Consider the following 14,653-nt stretch of genomic DNA (forward strand, 5'->3'; position numbering starts at 1 on the left):
CAGGAAGAGACACCTTCCTGCACCAAAACAAACCTCTGGGGCATTATCCCCTCTTTCTAGGTGTACTGCAGAATGCACATTTCTCCTCGCTACACATCCCCAGGGAAGGCGTGGCATTTTGACTCATTCCCAGGTTTACTAATGTTAGTAAACCTGGGAATGAGCCAAAAACCATTGGTGTATGCATGGGAACACCTCTATCCGGGGAAAGCCTTTCCAGGGAAGAGTAACGTAAGGCAGCAGCTTGCTCTCCTTTGCGTTACTCCAGATTTACTATGCCATGCAGCACCATGCAAGGGGGCTCTGCGTGGTATAGAACATCTCATTTAAGAACTTGCATTGCCCTTGCGTCAACGTGTGTGATGCTATGGAAATGCAAGCCCTTAGTAAATCTGGGTCCTGGTTATCTAAAAATATGTTATATCCAAAGCCATCGACTAGGCTGTGACATATAATGATTTTTTTCATTGTGTTTTGATGATGCAACAATTAATAAGATAAAACCTAATGAACAAAAAAAATGTATGGAGGAAAGCTATGCATTTTTGAAAAGGTCCAAAAAAATCAGAGTTTAGAAATAACGGATATTTGTACCACTTTTAATTTGGGGTTATCCATAATGTCTGGTGATTTATATAGAATGTATTTTTTTGCATACTGTCTTGCATCTGGAAGCCAAAAATGTTAAGAAATTCAATAGACAATGACAATTGTTCTTACATTCCCATACTTCTGTCAAAAATAGTTCCCTCCCATGTGTTAATGGTCCTGTTGCTCATTACATTTAAAAACACTCAAAGGCAACGTTCAGGTTTTTTAGTTAAATTACACTGGGCCCGATTTATAGAACTAACTTAAGACAAAATCCTAAACTTACTACTTTTGGTATTCATAGAAGTTAGGATTTTGTCTTAAGACAGACTTAAGACAGACTTAAGACAGATTTAAGTTAGGATTCTGTCTTAAGTCTGTCTTAAGACAAAATCCTAACTTCTGTGAATACCAAAAATAGTAAGTTTAGGATTTTGTCTTAAGTTAGTTCTGTGAATCGGGCCCACTGATTCCTGAGAAAGGGATGGCCAGGCTATTTCAGTCTGGTTTTGGATGGACTCAAGGTAGCCTATCAACGCCATGCAAATAAAATAAACTAGACACTCCTCGGAATTTAAGGTAGTGTGGCTTGCAAGAACCCACTACTTTTTGTTACCGAGAATTCCCTGAAAATGTAAAATGTTGGCAAATTTCAATTTCTGTCATTTGCGGCAATCAACAAAATTCTTACCATGCCACATTCCCACACTCCTAGCAATAAAAAAAGGTAGGGTACTTGGATGGGTGGGTCTGCCACCCGCACTGGAGAGGTCTGAAAATGCAACATGGAGAGATAAATATATTTTCTTTGAGTTTTAATCATCCTGGGGATGAGGGTAGCTACCGTATTTGGGCCTTATGTTGGCAAGCACCTAGGGAAACCTCTCGACTGCAGACATTTCTGACAACTAGAGATGCGGGGTATCCAGGGTGTTGTGCCTCGCATGGCTCTAACTGCGTTTTCTCACACAGAATACCCTGGAAATGTCAAATTTAGGCTTAAATGACAGATTTTCCTCACATTTATGTGAGTGAAAAAATAAATTCTGGAATCTGAGGGAATCGATAATAACATTTCCACCCAGCATTCTCACACTTCTGATAAAAATGGTAATCTAAGTGTGAAGGAGGACCTGACATCTGGAACAGGGAAGTGCCCAAAATGCAGCGTGGAAACATGAAGATTTTTCTATTGAATTTCAATAAATCTGGGGTTGTGGGTAGCCACAGCACATGGGCCCTAGGTCTTTGAGGACTCAGAGAATTCTAACAACCCCAGACATTGATTGATGGAGTGAGAATTCGCACATTAAGCGACTTGCTCTTCTCATGAACCTCGTTAACATGTAATAGTACTAAACACTCCGGTTCGTCCTTAATATTACACTTTTTCAGTACACGCGGGTGTCCTAGAGATGCTTGCATATGTGTTTACTAACCGTAACACCGCTTGCATACTACTGAATGGCCGCTTCGCAGAAAATCAGTCTGCGCATGCGTCGGTCATACCCATGTGATGTGACGCACTCGCAGATTTGGAGGGAGAAGTACGCTCATGCGCATTGTAGCTGACATGTCCGCTTGTTTCTAACCATGCGACTTGCTTGCACACGCTGCTTTGCATTTCTATCTATTTTTGCATAATCACTAACCGCTATAGTTATTGTGAAGTAAGGGGTACAGAGTAGATTATCATGGTGTACAGTGTATTTTATTTTTCTGTGTTATTAATTTGTTTTCGCTTACTTTTCATGTACCACGCGTCATGGGCCTGGTGAGGGAACCAACTCCATATTGAAACCCGTTCCGACCCTGTCATGTGATGAGGGAAAACCCACACTGCGCAGAAGCAGAACCAAGCCAGCTGGCTTCTGAAGCAAGATACGCCTGGGAACCTACCTAGGTCCTGGGAGAAGATGCTGCTATCTACCTAAAATTTGTTACATTGTTTCTGTCTACTGTATGCAACTATTGTTTTTCCATACTCCTATGCCTGGGAACACGAATGTAGGGGGCGGGTATGAAAAATTAAATATTCATTGTGGGAACATAGGATTTAGGAGGTAATAGTGACCTAATCACCTCTCCTGCCCAATCATAAGTTGGGACCCTGTCACTTGCAACATTTGTGGCTGGTCTGGGGACCCAAGAAGAGTATAACTAGCCTAGTTAGTTAGGGAAAATTGTCCGACTTGTCCGTATAGCAGACCTGTCACCGACCCCACGACTCTATAGGTGATTGATACAGAGAGCTGCGGAGCGCTCTGTCCGAATTTTCCACCAAACTCCAAGGGGTGGAAATAGTCCTAAGTGCTGGCGAAGCACTTTGCTGGGAGATTCGAGAACCCAATCGGGGTTATTGGCGGATTCTGTGCAGTGAGGGGGTAACGCAGGCGTTGCATCCGAAGCTGTAGGGGTTGTTCGTGCCCTTTGGTGAGCCCAGTCCTGACCCAAACCTGAGGGGTATCCTGTCCTGGATTTCCGTGAGCTGTACCTGCTCACCTATTGGCATTCTGAATACTTGAGGGTCCTTGTCCTCGTCCTTTCCCGAAGCTGACCCGTGGCCAGGGTTAGTCCTCATTCCCGTCTTAGGTAAATATACCTGTGGGTGTCCGTCTTCTATCCTTTCCGTCCTGCTCTTTAATAAAGCCTCTATGCCCATGATATTTTCTCTCTGTTCTCTCCATTTATGCCTTTGCAAACTGTTTGTTAGCATGTTCCAATATTTCCCTTTCCTTTAGGACATATTTGACACTGTTTTGGCTTAATCAAAGTGTGGTGAACAATAATAAATGTGTGAGGACTAAGCTAGATAGAATAAGATTAGGGTATGAATCACTTATAGGCTATAGAAATTCACTGACTAAATGTGTTTAAACTTGTCGTCCCTAGTTTAAGCCCAAATTGAATAGCATGTTCCCTGTTACCCGTACCCTTTAGAAAACTCTATTGCCCTAAATGGTGTTATCCCTCATTCACAGTTATATAGTCTTTTTGATTCTGCTTATTGATGCTTTTATTAGCATTTGCCTTATTATTTTGTCACTTTAAGTTTTACATTTCTATATAAAGCTTTCAAAACGCCTCAGGTGTCTGTGGTCATTCAGAAAAGTATAAATTAATGTGGTGCAAGTAAACCAAGTGTTATTTGAAGTGTTATCACCTGTCCTCAAGCTCCTGATCCATCAGGAGGAGTTAGTGCCTGTGGTAAGTCAGGTGCTATGGTAATAGTGTTACAGGAAACACACATAGAATACTGATAGTGGCGTGTAAAATCACCCGGCTTACAAAATTGTTTTTCGTAAACGCGTCATGGGCCCAAGTGCGTGTAAATCTGGTAAAATCTGAGCCGGGTGACCTGCGCGCTCTATCACTGAACACTAGACATCCAGAGGAGTTCTGGGCGGTGTGGTGTGTGTGCATCCCACTGAATGTTCCGAGGTGCCTGCTGATTCCATGGTCCAAATACTGAAGCTCAACCCCTTGGAAATTGGGTGCAAATTGTATTCAGAACACATGTTTTAATGTTGTCAGGACATTATGGGTAAAGAATGTAGTGGGATCCATGCTAACCATACCACCATGGACTCCCTCTGGTGTATAGTTTCAGAAATGTCTGTGGAAGATAGGTTTCCCCAAGGTGCTGGGTGACGGGGGCCCAAATACTGCAGCCCCCCTTCCCCCAGGGAAACTGAGAGGAATTTTTTTTTAGGAATAGTTTGGACTTTAGCAGGGCATTCTGGGTCAAAACAATCCTAGTGGGATCCATGCAAGCCACACCACAGTGAAGGCCCCTGGGTGTCTAGTCGTCATAAATATAATGGGCCTCATTTGAGAGAAATGACGCATCGCTGCGTGAAAGCAGCGATGCATCACTTCTCAGTGCGCACTCCTTGCGACATTCCTGATGCGTCATATTTAATGTATGACGCATCATGTCGCAAGGAGTTACAGATACGTCAGTATTTCTGACGTATCTGTAAGCGCAAAAGTGACGCATTGCTGGGGTGTGTCACAAATGTGACGCAACTCCAGCAATGCGTCCTTTCACATGGGGCAAGCCCCATGTGAAAGGGCCTGCGTCAGTCTTACGCCTGCTGTGAGGCAGGCGCAAGATTTTGACGCAACGGTGTCCTAAAAGTGACGCAGTGAAATCTCATAGATTTCACTGCGTCACTTCTACGATCCTTTCTTGCGTCAATACGCCCCCCTTGCATACATTATACCTGGCGCAGGTATAATGTGGCACAGGGGTTTACAAAGTGACGCATCTACCTAGATGCGTCCCTTTGTAAATATGGAGCAGCAAGGCGCATTTTTTACGCCACTGGTGCGTCACAAAAAGTGACGCACCGGCGGCGTAAAAGTGACGCACAGCCTCATAAATGAGGCCCAATGTTACCAAAAGGCAGTTCAGTTTGAGATTCAGAACAGAAAATGCATAAATTCCATTTTGGCGTGTACATTAACCTTCACCATTTCTTTATTGTACAGTTTTCTTGTCTTGACTAAGTGACCAAAGTTATATAGGAAGTAATGCCTTAACCTACAGGGCGTGGTAAGTGTAATCATTTGATCCTCATCTAGCACTTGGAAACTTCCTTTTGTTGTGTTTTCTAGCATTTGTATAGTGCACAATGGCAACCAGTGTGGTGTGATTCCAGGCAGACCTGTGTGTGTGGCTGTAGAGGTGTGTGCTTGTAGTATTAGCTATGTGAATAGAGGCAGGTGTAGGGAGTGATCTGTGTGTCACTCCTACCTTGGCCTACTGCCTTCGACCTATACATGAGATCCTTATAAAATCAAGTCTAGGCAACACTTTGACTATATCTCCATGCCTTTTTGTGGTTGTTTGCCCTGGCTAAAATTCTACAAGTTGGAGGGTAAAACTTTATTGATGCCCACACCTCGGAAAGCTCAGAAGGACATTTCTTTCTTGTGCCTTTTGTGTGCTCATTGGACTTGGCAGGGGCCCTCCTAAAAGTGAAAATATGCAACTAACCTGCAGTGTGACTGCTAAAAATCCAATCAACATTTCCAAAAATCCAACTCCTTGCACTGCATAGTAGAACGTTGGGGTTAATTGGAGGACATCTCTGATACACAATCCTCCGACACTGTGAGCATAATTACATTCGAGCACACACCGAAAAATTCTAGAAAGACTCTCCTAAATTCCTAAAAATGCATTTCCATTAAGATTTAGCAAAATGAAGCACAGTGTTAGTAATCAGGCCATAAGTGTGACCAACGTGTACCCAATCACTTGAATCATACCAAATACAATGGCTTACATATTATTAATAAATATGAACAATTGTGGATGATGGTAATTCTTTTGGTGAAAAGTCTCGTACGATTTTACAATTGAGATTCAGTAATTTCAAAGATTGACTATGCAGGTCAAAAGAGCCATTGAAGATAGTATCTATGCATGTCCATTTATAATGACACACCCTCTCAAACTGAGCCTTCCAGAACTTCAAATGTGTGTGGTGTGAAGTGAAGCAAGTCAGAAAGCACATGCCTGGCGTATATGGTCAGGTGGCACTAGTCTTGAGTTTCCTGCCTCCTTCTCTGCATTTTCAACTGGGTGGACTCCTCTTCACTGTTGCAGAATCCGGTCAGCAAGTGTCAGTCCACCAGACTTGCAACACCCTCCACAATAGGTGAAGTGAAGACTGCTGCTTCTCACCAGTGAGACTGATGATAACGGGCAACTCACAGTCAAGGAAGGACATCAGGCTTATGGTGATGGTCTAACGATAGACAACAAGCGCATTGCCACCTGGATCAGGTGTGCACTGTGCAGACAATTTCTTTGACAAAGATCGGGATTTACGTGCTGCATCATATGGTTGAAGCACCTGGTCAGTTTTATCATCTCCACCCATGTTTTTGTTATAATTAAGTACAGATTTGGGCTTATTCCTTTCTGTCAAATGTTTGTGACAGGGGAAGGGCGCTCATTATGAATTGTCGTGAGCACATGGACTTCCAGTCTGCCACAAAATTTCTTAGTGAGCAGTTCATTTCAACACAAGGTACAGCACTGACCATTTGTAGCTTTTTAGCTTTTAACAAACAAATGCTGAGGGAATCCTTTGTGGTAGCTTCAAGTATTTCCACATGGCACAGTGCCAACAGTGGATAGTGCTCTAACCTGCTAAATTCCTGTATAGAAACTGTCTGTGTAAAGGCTATAACCTTTATGAAAGAGACTAAGCAAGGTCCTCACTAGGGTGACCGCCTGTCCGTAAATTTCACAGACCATCCTTTATTTGGGCCTCACGTCCATTGTCCATGATGATCAGGGCCGGACTGGGAACCGAAACCGGTCCTGGCAAATTGCTCGGCGGGGGGGCTGAGAGGTTGCGGCCGAGCAGTTTGCAAGGACCGGTTTCAGACGATTTTGTTACCGGGTGCCGATATTGCAGACCCCGGTAAAAAAAACAGCCCCCAGGGGCCCAAAACCGGCCCCCACCCTAGCCGCGTAATGGCGAAACGCCTGGTGCCCGCTACGACCAGTCCGGCCTTGATGATGATTCCTTTTACAGACACCTTTTATCCATAATTCTGGGGATTGCAGCGAGCTTTGCTGTTCCCCTGCGAGAAGCCTCAGTGTTCTGCAGATCTCTCTGTTGGGGCTGCTCGCAATCCTCCTCTGAACTCTAGAGCAGCCCCTTCCTGACCTCACACCGACTGTCGACCTACCTGTCATTCTGTGTGCTGGCTGATTGTCACATTCAGAATGACAATAGGCGATAATAAAGACATTTCAGTTTCATTCTGGTGATGAATTTGCCTAGTCCCAGTTTTGGCTGATCAAGTAGCACAGAGAAATAATGTGCCTCCTGCAAAGCACAAGGTGTAGCATGCCGATGATTGTTCTTTATGTAGATCCCTCATTGGTTACTGCTGTTTTCACTGAGTTGCTTTTGTTACTTGGAGTTGTTTTTTTTCCTGAATCTTTCATTATTCTAAGGTTGCTAATTAATGTTCCTTTGGATAATAATAATCCTTATCAGTAAAAACAACCCCAACCACTAGGTTATGTTTTAAATCCTGAGTTTTAATTTTTCCAGACAAGGCACTCCTAATGTATAATGCCTACCAGTATGGAAGACATGTAACTCCTACACCTTGTAGTCCTCATTATCTTAAGTAACATTTCCTATACATTGACTTGCACACCTATATAAGTCATTGACTCTGTATAATATGTTGGTGGCCTACTCCGACTCTGTACCCTACATGCTTGGAATGTGTAGCGCTATGGAAGAAATTAAATACCCTTGACAGAGTGTCCATGTAGAGATGTGGGGCACCCTGGGAGGGTACTAGAAGGGAATCTATGGATAAGTTGGTCTTTCTGGGGGCGGGGTGCCAACAAAGATTGCCACCCCAGCTCCCACCAGCACTTACGTTGGCCTTGTCTGGGACTTCGCCAGAGGTGGGCAAGACAATGAAAGCTTGAGGCAGCTTCGATTCTGAAGCCTGGCTCTGGTTCAGCTTGGGGTCCCAATGGTACCTCGAGCCCATTACGAGCCGCGATTCCATATGGCTCCTGTCTGCCACCCTCATTCTACCGTCTTGCTCAAAGAGGTAAAGCAAAGTATTAACATCTGAAGAAAAAAGGAGATTTGTACAAAGTGAAACCACAAACCTAAATTAATCGTGGCTTCCTCTTTCACCAAAATGTGTGATCTGAGACAAATATTTTACCGATCCATCTTCAATTTTTACATATGAAGGCACCTTCAAATAAGTGAGTTTAGAATACAAGCTGTACAAAACCTATTGTGTTTCATTTAATAGACTGTAATGTTGCTCTTTCTATAACAATCTAGGTCACATACAGGATTCCCATGATAACTGTTCACTAATGGCATCGTCTGTCGCCAGAATAGAGGCGGGCCAGTAATGGTTCTAAGTTCATGTTTAACCCCTTCAGTGCTCATGATGAGCTCAGCTCGTCATGACCACACCCGTTTCTATTATGGTCCAGCACAGCAGGGGAATATCTTAAGCAGCCAAGGTGTTAAAAACTATCACTTTTAATAAGTATTTCTCAGTGCAGTCCTATAATGTGATATATTGATCTGAAATCTCCCACAGGTTAAGAAATACATATTTTTGAATTATGAGTCAACTTTATCATCTTATATGTGAGGTTTGTTGTTTGATTTACATTGCAAACAATTTCACGGCTCGCATTATGTACAGGCTTTAGAAGCCAAACCTGAGCCTGGCTAGGGTCCGGCTCGACTTGTTCTGTTAACTTGTTGGCTCGCCCAGTTCTACTCGTAGCCATCATTCCTGCAGCCTGTGGCGGTCCCAGGCCCTGAGGCAATAGCACTCCAGAAGCTGATTGCAGGCTGGACTGATAGGAAGGCATAGTCTATGAACCGAGGGATTTCATTTTATTGTAATCCTTGTTTCTGTAAAGTTTTTATTTCTTCAGTTAATGGGAACGAAGAACCCAATTAGGAATGCCTAACATAACTTGGCCGGTACGCACTAATTCCAAAATCTCATAGTGCCGCACTGTGCTGGAACCTTGGATGGATTTCTCCCTCATTTGTTGAAAAAATAGCCTTTTCATAACAAACAGTGGTTTTCTGTCTGTATGTATATTTGATTTCAGTAGCACAACCCTAGCCAAAAGGCAGCAGAGCACTGTACAAGGTCCAAGTCATGATTTATGTCTGGGTACCTGTGTGAAGTCATTGAGGGGCAAATTTACTAACATTTCACATAACACAGCGCAGTAAGTGAATTGCGTGAAAGGGAAGGAGCAGAACAGCACCACAATCTTCAAAAATATGGTGCTTTTGGATTGAAAGCTCTGACTTGCAAGTTACAAAAAGTGAACCTCACATCATCTCTATGTTCACTCCTTATTCAACCTCTTCTTCTCTCCGTTCCCTTTTCGCTATCTGTTCCTTCCTCTTTCCTACCTTGCCATCTTCCTCTCTCTTTCCCCCACATGGTGTTTCTCGGTTCCCTCTACTTCAGATTTTATAGTCCCTCTCTTCCTTTTTTCTTTTTTTCAATCTTTTCTCTGTCACCCTCAGGATCTTTCCGTATCTGTTTTGTTCCTTTCGCTACCCCTACTTCTTCTGTGATCCTCTTTTCTCCATCCTTTCTTTTTCTCTCTCAGCTGGCATATCTTAGCTTGCTTTTCTCTTATCTCACTGTTCACTCTCACTTTTCCAAACATCTGTCTCTCCATCTCTGTATATATTCCTCTCTCCTCTTGTCTCACTATCATTTATCTTTCCATTTCACACTCTCTACTAGTGCTACTGCCTGTGAACACCAAGTCTACTTTCAGCAACACAGTGCTGCTTCTGGCACTATCATTCATGATGCGGGGTAGAACTGTGAAAACTACCCTATATATATTGGCATTCAAATTCTGCTTGGTGTGTATCTATTTGCTAGTTTTTTCATCTTCAAATACGTTCAACTATGTGTGAATGTTTGGTCAATACTGCAATGTGTAATATAAACTAAAGAACATAAACCTATTTTTGGTTTTACTTCTGTAAGCTGTCTATTTTATAATTGTGTGACATTCTCAGATGTGTCTGTAAAATTGACCTTTTGTCCAGAATTTCGACCCTTTATCCTGAATTTGTACTGTCACTTTCCCAAATTTACCTTCTTGTCAAGCCATCACCCTATTTATCACACTCTTCATATTAGTTCCCAATTAGGAAGAACAGGCATCAGGAATTCTACTGAAGTTCTTTCTAGTACACTCTAATGCTGTATTAACTAGTGGAATTCTTGCCCAACATATACATCTTGATGCCATTTCAAGCGCTCTTACTATATTTATGCTGCCTGAACAGCGGCTACACTCTGTAGGAGATTAAAGTTTTGACCATGCCTAAATTCTGCCTGGTGTGTACACCTCACAAAACTTTGCTGAAATATATATCAGGACAATCCACATTTTGAACATTCTTTCATGGTCTGGATGGTTCTTTGGCAGTGCCGTAGAGTTATTATTGCAATGCAGCATAAATCTAAAACAATCACTGATCATGTCAAGTGAGAAGTTGGGTGTTGCCCAAGCTGAGACAGAAGACTACTTAGGGGGTCATTAGGATGTCGGGCGGATTGCCTCCGCCAGGCTGGCAGTAGCCACTGCCGGCCTGGCAGAGGCAATCCGCCCGACATCCGTTGCCCAATCCCCCCCCGCCATATTAGGATGGCGGGGGGACCGCGGCGGTGAAAAACACCGCCCGCCTGTTTTCCGCCCAGGTCGCCTTGCAGCCGGGTAAGAAAATGTTTGACATGGTGGTGGTGTCTGTTAGACACCGCCAGCCATATTACAATGGGCATTTTTCAATGCCTTTCCGTGGCGGATATGCCGCCACGGAAAGACAGGCGGACTTCACTTTGGGGGCCCCCTGCGGGCCCCCAGCGTGAAGCACAGTAGGGGGATGCACACGGGGGGTACCTGTGGTACCCCCCTGCATTTGCATAATGAAAGCCGCAGGCACCGCGTGGTGCCTGCCGCTTTCATCATGCAAATACTGCAATGCATTGTCAGCATTTTGGCGGGCGGGTCAGAGAGCACCGCCCGCCACAATGCTGAATATACAGGATGTGCCCGCCACTGTGGCGGGCACATCCTAATACCACCCCCGGGAACCCTGCCCTTAAGGCGGGCGGTCCCGTTTCCTAATGAGCCCCTAAGTCTTTGCTAATGGTGTGCACAATATCCCCATGAGCAAAACAAGGACCCACAATTCTTTCAACTTCCCACATGACTGGGGATCTATAGGGAAGCACTAGAATGAGGCAGCAGAGTGCTCCCTCAAAAACTGATTAGCATGCAAATTAGTTTGCTGCATAATTTCCTCAAAGAACACCATATATAAGATGTTTCAAATAGTCAAAGTGAAAAATAAATTACAGTATCGACTTTATATCTAGCAACTCCAGTCAAAGCAGGAATTACAGGCTGGAAACCATCAGAGGTTGCAAGTGAGCACCCTTTCTGTGTTCCGCAAGACACCTGCATGTGATCTGGACTGTGCTTTGCTGCCACTATCTCTCAGCTGTAAATATTATGCTTGTGAAGGGACACCACAACTGTCTTGCTGTGCTGCATGGCCATGCTCTTCACCTTCACTTGAAAGAATGTGTCATCTGATAGGACTCCACCAATGGAAAAATGACTTCCAACTTCTGATCCATAATCATCTCCCTTGGATGCAGTCTCAGTATCTGATCTAGCTCAGAGACCTTCTTTATTACATGGCTTAAGGCCTGTGCAGCAGTCAACCAAGGGTGGGCCCCAGTGCTTGCATTTAAGCCGGTTGGGACAAATTGCATATTTGGGGACCTGTACTTGCATTTCTGCATCAGATGGATACATATACGAATTGTAAAGATGGTGTGAGAGAAGGACGGCAAAACTGTCACAAATGGAGAAAGCAGGAACCTGCAAGGATGACATAAATGGGCAGGGAGTGTCTGTAGTGGATTAAAGAGCCATGAGATGGAGTTAAGGCTACTAGCTTTGGGTCAATGGGTAGTGGCAGAAACACTGCCTTGCTCATGCCAAGGATAAACAAAAAAAAGTGATGAGTGGAATTCTTGAATTAACCAGTGGTACATATTCTGGCCAACATCCCAGTTCCTCATTATTTTGCCCACCATGCCATTTCAGCCAAGACCCAGCAGTATACAGGTCAGTCTTGGTCCTGCTATAATGGGAACAGAATAGCCCAAACTGTCAGGCCAGGTTCCATGGAAGAGGAGCAAAAGCAATCCCAGACTGGTTTTTAACCTATTTGGACTTTGCCACACGTGTGCAGCATGAGTCCGATGGCACAGTGAGAACAGGACCCGCATGCGGGCATGCCCATAGCTCTTAGGGCATTTCATTGAGGCAAACAAGACGTGATAGGTGGAGTGCTTGATATTAATATCAGCCACTGATTATTACTCTGAGCGGCCTTCCAGTCCATTTTTCTTTTGCCCACTATTCTGCTTTAAACAGAAACCAGCCATATGCAAAGGATGACAATAGTGGCATAGAGTTGAGTGGGATACAGCAGAACAGCATACAGTAGAGTAGCATACAGTGAAATGGTGTATGGTGGAGTATTGTAGAGTGGAATGGCATTCTGTGGAGTGGCATACAGTGGAGTGGCATACACTGTAGTGACATAGTTTGGAATAGCGTACAGTGTGTTGGTGTAGAGTGCAGTGGCATACAGTGGAGGGCTGTATAGTTGTGTGAGGTACAGTGGAGTGGCTTACAGTGTTGTGGGGGTAGAGTTAGTGGCATAGAGTGTATTTGGGTACAGTGGAGTACTGTATAGTGGAGAGGAGAGGAGTACAGTGGAGTGGTGTAGAGTGAATTGGCATACAGTGGAGTGGTGTACATTGGAATAGCATACAATGGAGTGCTGTAGAGTGTAGTGACATAGAGTGGAATGGCGTGCAGGAGAATAGCATACAGTGGAGTGGCGAAGAGTGGAGTGGCATAGATTGGAGTGTGGTAGAGTGAAATAGCGTAGACTGGAGTAGCGTAGAGTGCAATGGCATAGAGTGAAGTGGCGTACATTGCAGTGAGGTACATTATAGGGGCATACAGTAGAATAGCGTAAGGTGGAGTGGCGTAGAGTGGAGTGGCAAAGAGTGGACAAGCATACAGTTGAGTGGCATGGATTGGCATAGAGTGGAATAGTGTATAGTGGATTGGTGTAGACTGGAGTTGCATACAGTGGAATTGCGTATAGTAGAATAGTGTACAGTGAAATAGCATACAGTGGAGTAGAGTGGAGTAGCATGCGCTGTTGTGGCGTACACGAGTGGCATACATTCAAATAGCGTACAGTGGATTGGCGTAGAGTGCAGTGGCATCCAGTGGAGTTGAGTACCGTGGAGTGAGGTGCAGTGGAGTACCGTACAGTGGAATAGGGTACAGTGGACTGACCTATAGTGGTCTGGTGTACAGTGTAGTGTGGTAGAGTGCAGAGGCATAGAGTTAAATAGCATAGAGGTGAGCAGTGTAGAGTTTTTTGTAGAGTGTAGTGACTTAGAGGGGGGTGGCGTGCAGTAGAATAGCATACAGTAGAGTGGCAAAGAGTGGAGTGACATTGAATGGAGTGTGGTAGCATACAGTGGAGAAGCATAGAATGCAAAGGCATACAGTGGAGTAGCTTACAGTGGAGTGATGTACATTATAGTGGCATACAGTCGATTATCGTCGAATGGAATAGCTCATAGTGGAGTCGTATAGAGTGCAGTAGCGTAGAGTGGAGTGGCGTAGAGTAGAATAGCGCACAGTTGAGTGGCATAGAGTGGAGTAGCATACAGTGGAATAGCGTATAGTGGGGTGGCGTACAGTGGATTAGAGTACAGTGGAGTTATGCAAAGTGCAATGACTCAGAGTGGAGTAGCGTGCAGTAGAATAGCATACAGTAGAGTGGCAAAGAGTGGAGTGACGTATAATGGAGTGCGGAAGAGTGTAATAGCTTAACGTGGAGAAGCATAGAATGCAGTGGTGTACATTATGGTGGCATACAGTAGAACATCGTAGAATGGAATAGCACATAGTGGAGTGGCGTAGAGTGAAGTAGCGTAGAGTAGCGTAGAGTGGAGTGGCATAGAGTGCAATAGCATATAGCGGAGTAGCATACAGTGGATTAGTGTACAGTGGAGTGGCATTGAGTAGAGTGGAGTACAGTGGTGTGGGGCACAGGGGAGTGGCATAGAGTGGAGTGACTGGGTGTGGAGTATGCTAGAGTGGAGTGGTGTACAGTGGAATAGAGTACACTGGAGTGGCGTACAAGGGAAAGGTATAGAGTGGAGTGGCATACAGTGGAATAGCGTACAGTAGAATAGCAAACCCTGAAATAACGAACAGTGGAGTAGCATACAGTAGAGTGGCATGCAGTGAAGTGTCATACAAAGTCAAACACTGGCCCCTGCAGTGGATGCAGTAGTCCACTAAGCTACTGGGCTGGTATAGAAGCAGTTTACAATACATCACTAGGGCATTCAATGTGAATTCCACAGTACTGGAGCA

Source organism: Lissotriton vulgaris, chromosome 11 (genome assembly GCF_964263255.1).
Source record: "Lissotriton vulgaris chromosome 11, aLisVul1.2, whole genome shotgun sequence".
In the NCBI taxonomy this organism is placed as follows: Eukaryota; Metazoa; Chordata; class Amphibia; order Caudata; family Salamandridae; genus Lissotriton; species Lissotriton vulgaris.